Source organism: Bacillus rossius, chromosome 13 (assembly GCF_032445375.1).
Source record: "Bacillus rossius redtenbacheri isolate Brsri chromosome 13, Brsri_v3, whole genome shotgun sequence".
In the NCBI taxonomy this organism is placed as follows: Eukaryota; Metazoa; Arthropoda; class Insecta; order Phasmatodea; family Bacillidae; genus Bacillus; species Bacillus rossius.
In genome coordinates, this window is record NC_086340.1 from 44,740,869 (window position 1) to 44,756,550 (window position 15,682).

The window sequence follows — 15,682 nt, forward strand, 5'->3', positions numbered from 1 at the left end:
CGGTCGAATATAGAAAAAATGGTAAAGAGTAAAACGTGATATTAAATTTTTCTTTGTACGTTTTTCTTCCTCAGTTTCTTACCTTCGTATTAATTGTTTGGATATATAATTTATTACTTGTATAAAAATAACGCGCCCCCGGGTTGAATATCGAAAAATGGCAAAATTACCGTACCTAATTACTTATTTACGTTATTTATGCTAAGTTTCTTACATCCAGTTTTACTTGCTATGGAGACATAAAGACGTATTCCGGAAAACTGACAAAAAAAATTCAATTCGTAACTATATATGCTTGTTGTTCATTGTTAATTAGATCTAGTAGATTCGGAATTATGCATTTTTTCTTTGAACCAAACTGAAACCCATTTTACCTGTTAGGAGCGGAATATTTCGAATTAATAAAAAAAATTTAAGTTATAATTTTTACAATTTAATATAGCCTATGTCTTACTTAATTAGATGCTAAGTGACGATTTTTTTAAATAAATTAAAACTTAGGCTGTTTTCACCTCTATGGATAAATTTTAATAAAGGCCAAAAATAAGCAATACGTAACTCTAGATGCAAGTTATTTATTTTAGTTTTCTTACTTCTAGCACTAATTGAATTAGAAGTGTTTATTATTATTATTATTTTTTATTTTTTTTTACCAAACGTAGGGTTTGAATTCATCAATGGTAAAATTGTGGTTAGTAATTTTTGTGTGTTTTATGCTTGGTTAGCTTCGGAGATGTAATTAATTATTTTCAAAACATATTCACCTCTTTTTAACCCCTTAGGGGTTGAATTTCGTAAAATGGTAAAATTTAAATTGGTAGTTTTCGTATTTAAATTTTTGAAACACAAAATAATTTACTATGTTTAAATAAATTCGGAGATATAATTATTAATTTTAAAAACATTTATACCTTTTTCAAACGTTTGGGGTTGAATTTCGTAAGATATAAAAGTTGTGGTTGGTTGTTTTCCTATGGTAGTTATTGGTACCTATATATTTTCTAATGGGTTATATATTTTTAGCATATAATTATTTTAACATAATATTTACCCATTTTTCACTCTTTCAGGGATATATTTCGATAATGTTATATGGCCTAGTTTTTAAGTTAGTAAATTCCTTATAATAATTACAAAATTAATCAAAATCCGTTGAGTAGTTTTTCATTGATACTCTAACATACAAAAATACAAAAGTAAAAAAAAAAGTATATTTTATAGTTCTCAATAGGGCGCCAAGTAGCTGGGGGCGGCGCAGCACGACACATAACAGCTGATATAATATGTTTGATTATTGAAAATTGATTTTTCTAACAGTTTGGAATGTTTATATTGATATAAGTAATTATTTAAAGTCCACGGTGACCTGTTTATGATTTGTAATAAGTAAAAAATTAAAAAAAAAAAACACAAGCCTGCTTACATTTGATTGTTGACAAAATCTTAGACTTACGTGATGTATTTTGAGGCAAGGAAATTTTTTTTTTTGGGGTGTCCGGCGCGGGGGGGGGGGGGGGGGGGGGGGGCATTAAGGTTTTTCGCCTAGGGCGCCAATTTACCTTGCACCGGCCCTGTTGCTATATACGTTTTTCCATAATTTCACCCATAATACAGACTTTTTCTCTCAAACAATTTTATTATTAGTATAGATGTGAGATGTTTACTGCTAATGAACTTAAATATATTTGTCTGCCTGCAATTTTACAGCTTTTAATTTTACAGAAATTTGACAGAAACAACTTATACAGGTTTGAAAATCACATTTCCCTGACATGTATGTCTTCACAGATTCATATTGCATTCGTTTACTATTTCGACAAATTGTTTTTATATTAAATTTATTATATTCTTAAAAATTAAATTTAGCTCTTTGTTAATCAAGAATAATTTAGTTTTATAAAAGTACAAGCATTTTTAAATTTTTCGAGTTTACTTTTTACAAACAAATGCACACTATATCTTCGTGATATAAGAATGTATATGTGCATAGCAATAAAGATAATTTATTGAATGTCAGTGGTTTCGTGTCAACTGCAATTTCCCACCCGCGAGCTCCAAGTCGCTATCATAATGACATGCAGATGAAGTGGGCGATAGTCGCGGCTGTCGTGTCGCGCCGCGGCGACCGCCTCAGTTCGCACGCGTTCATTAGCGCCGCGATAGCGCGCTGATAGCGACGCCGCGCCGGGGCGAGTGGGCTTGGCCGCTGGTGGAGCGGCGAGGCGCGGGGGAGGTACACACACCAGCGGGCGTGCTCTTGTAAGTAGCCGAACGAGCTGCTATCGTTTGGTAACCGCATCAAAGATTTCTCGCTGAGCGAGGTACGGGGTTGAGGCGGTGACTATGCTGGGCTGGTGGCCCCAGCCGCTGGTCTTATACCCTCCCGGTCAAACAACTGGGAGTGATCCCTAACAGTTCGGTTCCTGTAACAGCTCTGGAATTGGACGTAGTTATGCAAAAAGGAACCAACCCACAATTTAGTTATATTTTATTTGAAAATAAATTAAAATAGTACAAGGTTGATCGTACCGTCGTGCTATTATTATATCAGTATTTATACTAGACCATTAAAATTATACCCACATTATGTTATCAATACGAGAATTACAATTTATAATTAACTTTAACTTCAAAATACTCAGAATATGTTTCATGTGGGTTGGTTCCTTTTTGCATAACTACGTCCAATTAATCTGAAACGAACCGGAATGTCACTCCCACCCTACCCTATTAATGCGCACATGTGGGAGAGGAACTTGAGAATGCCGGCCGTAGGGTCGGAATAATCTGTGCCACAGTGCTGACAAGGTCTAAGGGCTAAGGACACACCCAACTGTCTGGTTAGCTGAGTGAGGCAGGGGGCTGAGATGATGACTATGCTGGGTTGCCCTAGCTCTTAACACCTTCCGGATCAAAAAAAAAAGGGGGGGGGGGGGGGTCGGGGCTAAATCCCTTGACAGCTCTGTCTTAATATTACTTGCTCTGGAATGTAAAAAAAAAATGGATCAGTAAGCAGACTCCCAGCCTACCCTTAAAGGGCGCATATTTGGGAGGACTAGTGGAGGGTGCCGACCTCAGGTTGAAACACAGCTGTGTCACAGTCGATTGTACCGGCCCCCTTAATCTTTACTGCCCAACAATATAGAAATGCATCTAACATTTCTTGGACGAAGATTGAAAATATATGAGCCTCGTTTAATACGAGGGACGATCGTGTTATATAGATTTAGAATGTGTCGGAGCAACGTTTAGAGGAATGATCCCTGAATAATTCTTGGTTTAAAATCATTGGATTGCGGAACGAAGAGCAGAAAAGTGCAACTGGCCATAAGCCTTACTCCACCGTCAGTTGCATTGAGACTTAACTGAGACGAACGAGTGTGTCTGAACCGAAGCTGAAGCAGTAACTCCAGCCAGCAGGCATCTCCGCCTGCGTTGACTTGTAACAGGGGTTTTCTCGGCTCGCGGAAGACTCTTCCAGTTGAGGGCGTGCAAGGCTGGTGAATTTGTTTTTATCCTTTAATCCTGTAATACTATAAAACATGGCTTGGTCTGTCCATGTGACATAATAAGTGTAAGCCTTTTTTATTAATATTGACCAAATGCTGCAAGTAGTTTCTCCTGTGAAGTAATAATTGGAGTTTAAAAGTGTTACATGAACAGTTTCGAATCCTGTACTCGTTTATTTTTAGCTTCTCTTTGTGTACACTTATTGGCCTCACGTATAACTAACACCTGGACCTAGATTAGATTCATCATCACCATTACCCATCATCACCCATCGTCCATCACCCATCATCACCCATCGTCCATCACCCATCATCACCCATCGTCCATCACCCATCATCATTCATCACCCATCACCCATCATCATCATCATCCATCATCATCTGCATCCAGCCTGCGGCCGGATCAGCAAAGTAAAATGTCTCCATCATCCTGTAATTCATTTCTCCTTCTTTACTGTGTTCTATTCTTCTCTTTCTTCTGCGCTCATTTAACTATTTGATCTTCCCACCTCCTCCTTGGTTTTCTTTAGAGCCTTCTTCCTGTATACTTCAACTCATTTTCCTAGGCAGCCTCGTTGCCCATTCTCTGCTCATTACACACACAGAGACACACACACAGACACACACCCACCCACATGCACACAGACACAAATACACACACACAGAGACACAGACACAGATCACCCGGAACTGTGAAAGAGTTAACCATTCCGTGGCAAAGTGATCAATTACCAAAAACAAGTTTGTGGGAAAAAAAAGAAATTGTTCAGTATCTAAAGTTGTTGGCTATGCTATCATGATTTATCGTCTAGCTTTTGAATAACAAGGTGACGTTGACGGTCTTGGATCGTAGTGGGCTGCATTAGCGTTTATATATAGATAAATTTGACAATTTCGTCCAGGAACGTTAATAACTCTGTAAATGGCCAATTGTTAGGACATTAGTGACGTGAAGCGCACTATTGAAGTGCCGTGCTTTAATTGTTTGTCTGCTGGTAATCCCTGTGTGCGTTAGCTCTTCTTTGTGTCATAAAGTTACCGCTGCTGTTGTTACGTGGTTGTCTTTGTTCTACTGAGGAGTAAATCAACAAAGAACTCAGATACGGAATTCGCGCGTCAATTTTAACACCGTGGTGAGTGACAAAAGTGTTGTTCGTACATATGATACCCGGATACGCTACTTATTACGGAGTTATTATCCGGTTTCTTAAAACGTACATGGTTTAAATATTGGTTTCTCGGTGAACTCTTTAATACGGGTCAGTAAGCTTTATTTTAAACACCTTGCCTGGGAAGGTTGTAAACACTATTAAAATTCTTCACAGGCTGTATCGAAAAGCACATGATTAATTTTTGTTTAAAGTAAGACAACGTTGAATAGATTACCCTTTATTGATATGTTTCTACTAGTAACTGTTTTTTACCACTGGACCAAAAAATGGCACTACATTTACGCGTTCATACGTTAATTTAAACGTGTGCCGTAGTGTCCTTTTAGTTTTATAACGCAGTTTAATTAAGCATTTTTGCATAAACCTCTCTGATCGAAACTTAAATTTAATTATACAACACGTAATTTAATATTTTCTCTACCGAATGAAGATCAATTGAATATTTTGTATCACTGCACTACCAAATTTTGAAGTATTAGTAACCAGAATTTTTTTAATTGACATTTATATTCGTTGAATGTATAATAGTTGCCTGGATTTTATTTTGATAATAATAGCATTATTTGTTTCTTAAGTGAATAGCCTATGTAATTATTTCATCAGTGTTGAACGTATTCTTCTTTTCACTATACATATTTTCTGGAAGGAACGTTTTTCGGTGAGGGGATCGATGTAGAGATACCACTTCGGAAGTGTGGCTCATGGATATATATTTTTTTTAAGTTGTTGGCAATTCGAGAGCGCCGTTTGCTAATTTTGCCCAGCGTTTGTCACGATTATTTTTACAGCAGCCTAGGTCTCTCTAAACGTCATTTACAAATAACTGGCGAGTCGCTTAAATTGAAACACAGGCTGTTTCGGAATACCTACTTAACTAGAGGACGCATTAGCCTAAAGAATCACTGAGAAGTGCTTCTTAAAGAATGCCGGGTTTTTATTTTGTTAGTATTTTTTTAGACGTTCGCCGAAGTTGCAAGGGAAGTCGCAGAATCGCCTATGCGTCATGTCGTGGAAGTAAGAGTCGCTCGTGACCTTCCACGCGCTCTTTGACGAGGGAGGGGGGGGGGGCGGTTATGCGCGCCGGGAAGCCTTCTTTTCACAGACGAGAGAGCCTAACGCCCGATCGTGCATCTTCGGTTGTTTTTTTTTTGTTCATATTAAAAGGTTAGCTTAGCTACATTATAAATACTTTAAAACATTGTGGACGGTTGATTTGGTTAGGATAGCTACATTAAAGATACTGTGAAATCAATGTAAGCGGTTTCCTAGCCCTGGATAGCTACATATTAAAAAGTTATTTGCTAAGCAACCATAAAATTATTTTACAGTATTTTTAATGTATCTATACTTACCTAATATAACCAACAATCCACAATGTTTTAAAGTATTAATAATGTAGCTAACCTATCCTAATCGACCGCAAAATTTAATGCCACACCGGTTTATACAATGAGATAGAACGGGGGAAAAAAGCGAGCATGAACTTCGGGGAACTTAGGGTGTGGCTCTCTCGTCTGTGAAATGAAGGCTTCCCCGCCAGGTCGGCCCGTGCGACCACAGAACAAGGGAGATACAGAAGTGCGACTTACACTGGAAACTGAAACCATGTTTCGTGCGACATGTGACGCTATCTGTTGAGCGGGCCCATAACTACCAAAAAAAAATAACCTCGGGATAGAGGTTCTAATACAAAGTTTTAGGTTTAAAAAAATGTTAATTTATCTACTAGACGATTTATTGTCTAGTAAAAGAGATTTCAACTGTGCGAAAAACACTTAATGATTTTTGTAAAAAAAAATAATGTCATGTTATATATAAATGAGTAGATGATGCACAAATGTCTGGTGTGCCACACTACAAAATGTGTGGCTGCCAAAATAGAGTTCACTGGTTTGTTTGCCTGATAATAGCTTATGTATTACTTCGCACAACCAATGTAGCTGTGTTAGCGATATATGTTATGAAAGCTACTGTCTAGCGGGTGTGCCCGAAACTACTTCAAAAAACTACTAGGTCTCAAGTCTCGGCAATTGGAGTTTCTCCCCCATGCGTGCGACACAGGCCACATCTGGACAGGGTGCTTGTATGTCGTCCACTGCCCGTATGTTGGCCTGTGTGCGTGCAGTGAGCTGGTAACTTTAAAATACACAGAACGCTTTTCTTAAGGAATAGTTTTGACGTTTACGTTTATCAACTCCGTTTTACAGTCACGAATTTGCAAGCGCAAGTGGACCCTTCCTTAGTGAGGGGATTCTTTATTTCAGGGGGGTGGGGGGGTTGCCCCTCCGGGTATACGCCCATGTGTGGCGCTATGTTTATGTAATACCTGATGTAACACGCATGTCGCTTATCCAGACGACTGTTGTTGACGTACTTATGTTTGTATCTGTAACTGTCAGAATATCAACTTGAAATTAAAAAAAAAATTGAAAATGGCATTAAATTAGAGTGTGAAAAATTTGGAAACGCAAACAAATGACTGCCGAAACAGTATTTATTTGTTGACACGCCAGGTTGTGTTACCATCGAAATAATTCGGCTGAATGCAGCTTTGAAATTAAATGATCCTGGTTAAGGCATATTAGTCGGTATAGGACTCATACTACTATTCGAAAACAGCAATAGGCCGTTGACTCTGCTGTAGAATATATGTGAAAACATTGATTTAAAACAATCCTTAAAAGTATTAACTACATTGAAGGCGGCCAATAAAACTATCTTGCTTTACGAATGGGATTGCGCGCGATATTTTTGCACATAGACGATGTAGGATAAATGTCCAGTTCTGTCTCGCGATATAGCGGCAGTCTAAAGGCGCGTTTACACCGGAGTTTGAAACACGAGTTGCAAACAGAAATTGCAAACATCTCTAAAAACGCGCATTTTTAGACGAAACATTTCGCTGTTGCAAACAGTTTTTCAGTGTTTGCAACAGAATTTTTTGTTTCCACCTGAAGTCGGTAAAGATCAAAGGGAGTTGCAAACTTTTGTTTGCAACACTGGTTTCAGTCACTATGTGCTGTTGAAACACGAAACAGAAACAGTTCCCCGCCATCCCCTTCAATCACAGATGAAACAAAAAGATGACTGCGATGTATTCGCTGAAAATGTTGCTTGTCAGCTGCGTCAAATCACCGATATTCGATCCCAAATGATAGCAAAACACAGAATAAATCAAGTTTTGTTCGAAATGGGAATGTCTCAATTCGACATTTATTCTAACCCGCCATCAAATGGATCTTCTAGGCCTTCAAGCGCTGGTCTGGACCATCAGTTTACACCAATAGCCGACGCGCTTGCAGTCGTCAGCAATCTGGACAATGGTGATGACTCCGTAAAAAAAATCTATACAGAATTACAGTAATTTTGTTTGTTGTTTTTGGCCCTTTTTCAGTTTTTGTTTATTGATCTATGTTATACTTTTTTTAATTTAAACTTTAACTTTAAGTGTAGCCAAATAGGCCTACATTCATTTCTAAATGTTTGAAAGACCCTAATATTGGACTTGTGGTTATGTAACCTGTAATGTATTAAATAAATGTTAACGATAATAAATATATATTTAATGATTAGTAATTTGAGTTATTTTTTAAAAACTCAATATCCCTAATTACCTTTACGTTGTTTCCCAACAAATCTATCAGGACAGCACACACTTCTGGTACAAATAAAGAAATACCAGTAGTAGATTTTATTGCTTAAAATTATAAAAATATATTTGCCATAAAATACCCTAGGACCTTTTAGGGGTGAGAGTGGGGGATTCTTAAACAGCTTCTGAGTCTACAATATTTTATATTATATTATTTAAAAATGGCTGTCAAAATAACAAATATAGGCTATGTGTAGTCTACTTATAACGTCTTACCTTTGTTATTCTTCAGAAGATCAATCAAAGCCTCGCACACCTCAGGTACAAACAAAGATATGGTTGATTTTGATATCTTGAACAGGTAACTCAAGCTTGTGTATGAATCTCCGGTAGCTAAAAAGCGCAAGGTTACGGCTAGTTTTTCCGTTACATAAATAGCCTTTCGGTAATTCGTATCCATTTTCGAAATTTTGTGACCAATCATTAAAGTTAGATAATCAAAATCCTCACTGGTCATTCTTACAAAGTTTTTAAAACTTCCGTCCGTTCTCAGTTCACCTGATAGAGGGTCAACATCATCTCTATTTAAATCGTCCAACAGGTCGTTTCCACTGTACGTAGCTCTGGAATGCAGAGACGGCCTCACCCAGTATCGTCTCGGCCTACGTTGCTTTGACAACACGACACACGCCGCCGCGGCTAAAATGACATCCTCGACACTTGACATCCTGTGAAGGACTGATCCCAGGAACCAGAAGGCGAGTCATAATCAAGGTCGAAAGTGTTTCAAACATTTTCATGAAACATGGAAATAAAACCATGAAATAAAAATTGCAAACATTAATTTGAAACTACTGTTTGCAACTGCTGTTTGCAATAAAAGTTTGCAACTCGTGTTTCAAACTCCGGTGTAAACGCGGCTTAAAAGAGTGCTGCTTAGTGTTTTATTCAGAGTGCAGTGTTTGCCTTAAAGGGTTTTTCGACGTATGTGATAAAAATAACGTTATAACTTTAAACGAAATGAAATTATTCTGTCGCTCGCCAGCTGTAAAGTGCCGTCAAGACTATTTGTTGACAAGACTTTTTCCACTCCTCAGATTGAGTCATTGTCTCTTGTGATTCGATCCGACACCGTCTGAGATCTCGTAGCGACATTCCTCTGTATTTTTGCGCTGGCGAGCAGAGATATTTCGATAAGATATCAGTAATTCTGCGTTATCAGAAACTACGTGAAAACGATACGCCGTTTCTCGTTCATCTGCTTAGAGATTAAAATTAGATCGTATTAAATGCTCCTCACCATGGGCATAAATTCGTGTGTTGGGAAGGGAGGGGGGTGCTTCCGATCAAAAAAATCGTAACTGTGAAATGGGAATGGATAAACGAAATCCCGCGGGGGCCTTTTGAGTTACTACAGATTTACCTCCTTTGCTCGTATGCATGGGAAATTGATTTTGACGTGACAACGTCTAATAAATAGATGAACGCTGGCTGCACGCACGAGAAAGTGTCCCGTTACGCACATGGTCCCGTTTCGCCGTGTCCCGTTACGCTCAATTTATATTGCTCTTTGCTAACCTGAACCTCTTAGCATTGCGACAGTCCGTGGCGTAATTCTGTTTTCATGCGTTTCAATGTAACATTTTCATTGCTCTTTGCTAACCCATTCCTCCTAGCATTGCTGCAGAGTCCGTGGCGCAAATATATTATTTTTGACTGTATTTTGGTGCTCCTTCACATCATCCTTGAAACACTCCCATTCGTTTCCTACTTCTACTATCATCGTCCTATCCTTAACAGAATAACACAGATTGGAAGAAGTTAAATAGCAAACATGTTTAAAAGTTATATTAAAAATAATCTCTTCGTTAAAGTAATAAACATATTTGTAATTATGAGTGCAAATAAAAGTAAATTTATCAATTAAATTGTATATTTCATTTCACTCCTTCTTTGTATCCATACAAAATAGTGATAATTCAATAAAAATGATTCAGTATTATTCATAAAAGTATGCAATCATCTCATCAATGTTTTGTTATGACGTCACGTTAAACTATCGTCCGTGAACAGACTTTACAGACAACCAATTTTTTATATAAGGAAAAGAAATACAAGCCACGTAAAACCGGAAGCAAGCAAACAGCAATTGATGCTTCTCGAACCACTTTCTACAGTTTGCACCTTGCAAGTGATTCTCCGTTTCATCAGCTTACCTCCTCAAGCCAAGCGCTGCACGTTGCGTGGGCGTGGCGGTGGCAGTCACGTGACCACAAGCAGGAGCGATATGATCTCGCGTGGCATTGCGGTAGGCGCACCATGGCCCTTGCCTTCGGCCACAAGAATCTCATCATGTATTTATTCGTACTTCTTGCGAGGTGCTGAATGGAATAATTTAAGTTCTAGATTTCTTAGCTTTTAGTAAGCATCTCCATGATTAGGTGGGTAGATGTAATTACACAGTTTATATCATTTTGGCAATATTATTGTTTAATAATGTTCGCAGGCTTTCACGGCCATTGTCTGAAGTAGCTTGGCTTCTGGGTTGTAGCCGCGTCATTGGCGAACAATTCACCGACGTTTCGGTCGACATTGCAGTCGCCATCATCAAGGAGCAGTAGGTAACTTCTCCCTAATGATGGCGACTGCAATGTCGACCGAAACGTCGGTGAATTATTCGTCAAGGACGCGACTAAAACCCAGAAGCCAAGCTTCTTCAATATTATTATTTTATGATAGTCAAGGTGACAGACGGCAGAACAAATTTTGGGCGAGCCACCAAAGCTTCGATAGCAGCTCATTTGTGTGTAAACTACACGATTAATTAACTTGGGATTTATCCGCTAGATGACAATACTCCGGGACCGTGAAAGAAACAATTGATTGTGGCGTGGAAGTGCAGTGCGCGGCTATCGGCCTGATAATAGCTTACGCATCACTGTTCACAATAATTGTAGCTATGTGAATAATAATAATATATAATGGAAGTTACTGTCTGGCAGGTGGGTCCAGATCTACTTCATAAAACAAGGTGTCAGTCTTGGCAGATTATTCCGACCTACGGCCGGCATTCTCACGTACTCTTCCCACACATGCGCCCTAATAGGGTATGGTGGGAGTAGCATTCCAGTTCGTTTTATATACATTCCAGAGCTTATTATTTAAAACAGAACTGTTAGGTATCACTCCCTGTTATTTGATCGGGAGGGTATTAGATCTTCGGCAATGACCAGCGGCTGGGGCCACCAACCCAGCATGGTCACCGCCTCAGCCCCTCTACCGCACTCAGCTGACCAGACAGTTGGCTGTGTCCTGAGCGCTGAGACTTTGTCAGCACTGCTGGCGCCTTCCCCGTCTCGGCAGTGGGAGATAACCCCCCCTCCCCCTTGTGGGTGTGCTGTCAAGAGCGATCATGTGGTGGATAGGCCGCGCGCCGTTTATGTAACCCGCGATGACAGCTTCAACTGCAGCAGAGGCGAGTGTGGTCGTTGTTGATCCTCGAGTATTCGACGATGCCATCCTCGAGGCATTGTTACTCGTGAACGTTTAACCAGCCGGCGAAGAGAAGCTATAAGACAACCTTTTTTTGACATGAATACGTCTTTAAAATTGCTTCCATAGTGGTAGGCAATTAAAAAAAAACGAATGATAAAAAAAAATTTGGGGATACAGTTTGGTGTTGCAGCTACAGATCTATCATCTCCATCCAAAATTTAATTACACCACTGGATGATTGAATGATCAAAGAATTCGTTACGCTAAGTGAGGACTGTGACGCATCGCGCGCGGTGGAGGGGGAGTGCAGCCATTTCGAGGTCATTTTGCTGCGTTTCGAGATATCCATTTAGTATAACTTTTGACTCGGAGAAGCTACGATGTTCGTTTGAGTTTCAATAGTCAGCTCTCGTCAAAATCTATCGATTGCACGTATAAAACATTAGTGTAAAATAGTTACAGTGAATACAGTATATATGGTGTTAAAATAAATAAAAATAGCGTATTTTATATTCTGTATAGAAAATATTACCTGTTACGTACACGTATTTACGTGCAACACACGGCCGTGTCCATGACACAGCCATACCCCATTTTTTTTTTTTAAATCTTTATATTGCCCGATAAAAACCCCACCCGTGGATTCCGAGGATATCGATGCACAGGTTTGCGTATCGCCGATGGGGAAGTTTAAAATTGTGCCCGGATTATTGGATTTGGATCACACAGTTATTTGCCACAGCAATTGTAATTTTACGTAATATTTAAACGTACTTAAGCAGAGCAAGGCGTGCCATTTAACTGTGCGTGAATAGGCCTGAGACAGAATATTTTTTGGACTATTTCGAGCAAGTTAATAGACGGCGTTTAGCCACTTTTGAATTACGCCGTAAGGATTTTCTGAATTGAGTTTAATTTGGTAAACCAGTCACTGTGATAAGAGAGAATTTGTACAATGCATTTGGAACGGAAGGAAATATAGTTAACATTTTGTTTAGCTGGAAAGTTACTTTTTTATAGTCATTTTAATATTGTGTATTTTGAATATGTTTGTATAGTAAGCATTGCGGGTACCCAGAATTTTATATAGTCACGGAACTGCCGTATTGTTCTTTGCTATACATCAAAATGTTTATAGTGAATTTTATATGATTTATTAAACTTAGTTTTATAGCCCGTGGGCCAGCATATCTGAATGTTAGTAAATGGTATTTGAAAAATTACGGTTATTTTGTATATCAGACATTTGGAAAACGTTTTACAAACCGTCGCGCTTTCTAGTTTTGTAGATAACTAAAATTGCTTGGTGTTTTCTTTGGTAAATTCTCACGTTCTTTCTCACCCCGCATCCATGCATTTTTTTTTTCCTTTTGCATAATTTGTACTCTGCAATATGGATTTGTGTTGATGGTTTGTTTGATACCGTCGCTTAGTGGAACTCGCGTTACTTATGTAGTTTATTATTATAAACAACATAATGATTTTTTTTTAAATTTTGGACGTTACTCCAGGCAGAGAGCGACGAAGTTGTGTGCCCTTGTTTGTTACATGGTGTTCGAGCAACATGGTGGGCCACAACATGTTCTATCGTAAGATCTAGCCTCGCAGCGAAACTTCTGAAGACCATCTAGCACGAGCATCTGGCATATTTAATGGTTCTCGCATGGTGAATATTGCGTGACGTGATTCCGGCAGAAACATTTAGGACGTATAGTGCGCACCAAAGTCTTGCGAGTTATGTACATCACCTAAACTAAGTGCGTTTTGTAGGAGTGTTCCGGGTAAGGGGAGGGACCTAAGTGCGTCCAAGGCCGAAGCCTATACGCCTGGTCATGCAGGGGATTAGCCATGCAGGGAGAGGGTCGCTTGCATCATTGCATCGTGTGCTTTGTTCGGGGATTGGCCAGCCATGGCAGCGATTGACTCCATCTTAACTCTTGACTGTGACTAGTTAACTTGGGCTCAGGTACAATCTGCACGGACACAGGGATGCAATTAGTCCAGGAAACCAAGACTTAAAAAGGCACAAACCTGTGAAAAATTTGTCCAAAGCTGAATTTTTGCACAGTTGTAGATTTGACTATGCTTAATAACATACCGAAAGTTTACCGCTGTAGACCTTGTGCGTATCACCGAAAATTTGCATTTAAGTCCTAGAGGACAGCGACTTACATCAGTCCATTAAAATGCTACCCATTTGTACAGTTTTTAATTTAGACTGTCCATAAAACTACCAAAATAATCTTGAGACTCTAATACAGCCATAATGTTGTAAAAAGCATAAATTGTTAATACTAAAGATTTGATATTAAGCGATTAATTCATGACATATTATTTTTTATCTTAGCCACTCAGATAAAAATATTATTTACACCAATTTGAAGAGTCCAATGCGAAAAATGTCCAAATAAATGTTTTTGGTTATACCTTTAGCTTTAAGACAGTATATTTATAAAGAGTCTAACGTAATTAGTTGGCTCATTAAAGCGGCCCGAGCGTTGCAGTGTACTGCGGCCGTACTGATCTCTCACGGCCACCGCCGTTCCAGCGCGGCATTGCGACACACTGCGTACTGCGACACTCATTCAACTGGGTCTTATTTAGGGATTACTTAAAACATAGCTAATTCATATGAGAGGGTGTATGTTACATGTAATGAGATATGCATTTTTTTCTTATATGAATGTTTTTTGATACAATAAAATTAACAATAAACGATTTCTGCTTGGAACTTGTAAATGAAAAACTCTAGAGGACCTCTGGTTTTATATCTGCATGGATATATTCTGTTTCAAAAATTTTATTATTAAAAATTATTTTTTAGCAACAAATTTTTTTTATTTCTGATACATCGTTTTATTTTCGATCAGAACAATGCTAAATTTTAATGTAGCCTGTATTCGACAAAATGAAAAATTATATATTTACTTCCTTAAAATTATTTTACTACATAAAAATTGAATAAAACGATACATCGTAAATGTACTCAGAGTTTTTTTTTTCACTTTTACAACATAATTCCTATAATAATAGGTTGTTTTTTTTTTCAGAAAATAAATAAAACACGAGATGTGTTGTAAAACGTATAGGTAGCATTACATATTCAGTTTTTTTTTAAATAAGTTAATGTATTTGAGTGCTGCGCCTAGCTGACGTCGTTGGATTGCTAGTGGCAAAGAGCGGTGGTGGATGTTTTTGCAAGAGTTTGACCGTATTTTATGACCCTACCTGTGAGAGGGTGTTCGTACCAGAAATACTAACGGTTAAGGAAACTATCCATTCTCTGTAGTCACGTACGGGTGTGCTACTCGCGCAATATCGTCAAATATCACAACTTTCCGGGACGTTCGGTCATTTCTCGGTTAGCTCTGGTTTCACCATAGTAAACGGAACAAAATCTTGTCTGTAGTGATTTCATATTCCTATTACCGTAGTAGTATGGCGTTTGAGGAAAAACCAAGTTTGCTGTATACTGGGAGCCTACTTAAAAAAAAGTATTTATAGAGTTATTAAATTATTTACGAAACACAATTTTGTGGATCGTTTGGGAAATTATCATTTAGGACTTAACTGCTCGTTATTGGTGTGATCACAAGGGATCAACGGTAAACTTTTGACATGTTACTAAGAAAAGTTTATTCTACAACTGTACAAAGTTTCTGCTTTGGGATAATTTTCCACGTTTCTTAACAGCGAAATTCGTCCCGACCCCAAGCCGACTTCTGCAACCTCACAGTAGTACACACTACACGGCTCGGATAGCTTCAGGGGTCAAACAAATTGTATGAGACCCTTAACAAATATACCCATTTAAAGAAGAATAAATATGCAACAACATTTACTTTAAGTGATTTCCATTTTGGGCTCTTTAAGTTTATGTAAAATGTATTTATATTTCCTAAAAATTGAATGAA

At 38.4% G+C, this 15,682-nt stretch overlaps 2 protein-coding genes across 4 annotated transcripts in view; both read left to right on the forward strand.

Moving 5' to 3' along the window:
* Window positions 1-15,682, forward strand: part of LOC134538507 (neurocalcin homolog) — a 586,036-nt gene that overhangs the window by 45,537 nt on the left and 524,817 nt on the right. The gene's annotated exons all lie outside the window — the stretch shown is intronic.
* Window positions 1-15,682, forward strand: part of LOC134538505 (neuronal calcium sensor 2) — a 560,474-nt gene that overhangs the window by 45,350 nt on the left and 499,442 nt on the right. The window contains exon 1 of one of the 3 annotated variants that reach the window (XM_063379885.1): window positions 2,031-2,259. The exons of the other annotated variants lie outside the window; for them this stretch is intronic. The gene's annotated coding sequence lies outside the window, so the exon portion shown is untranslated. Of the gene's footprint in view, window positions 1-2,030; window positions 2,260-15,682 lie in introns of those variants that run through there. 3 annotated transcript variants of the gene reach the window in all.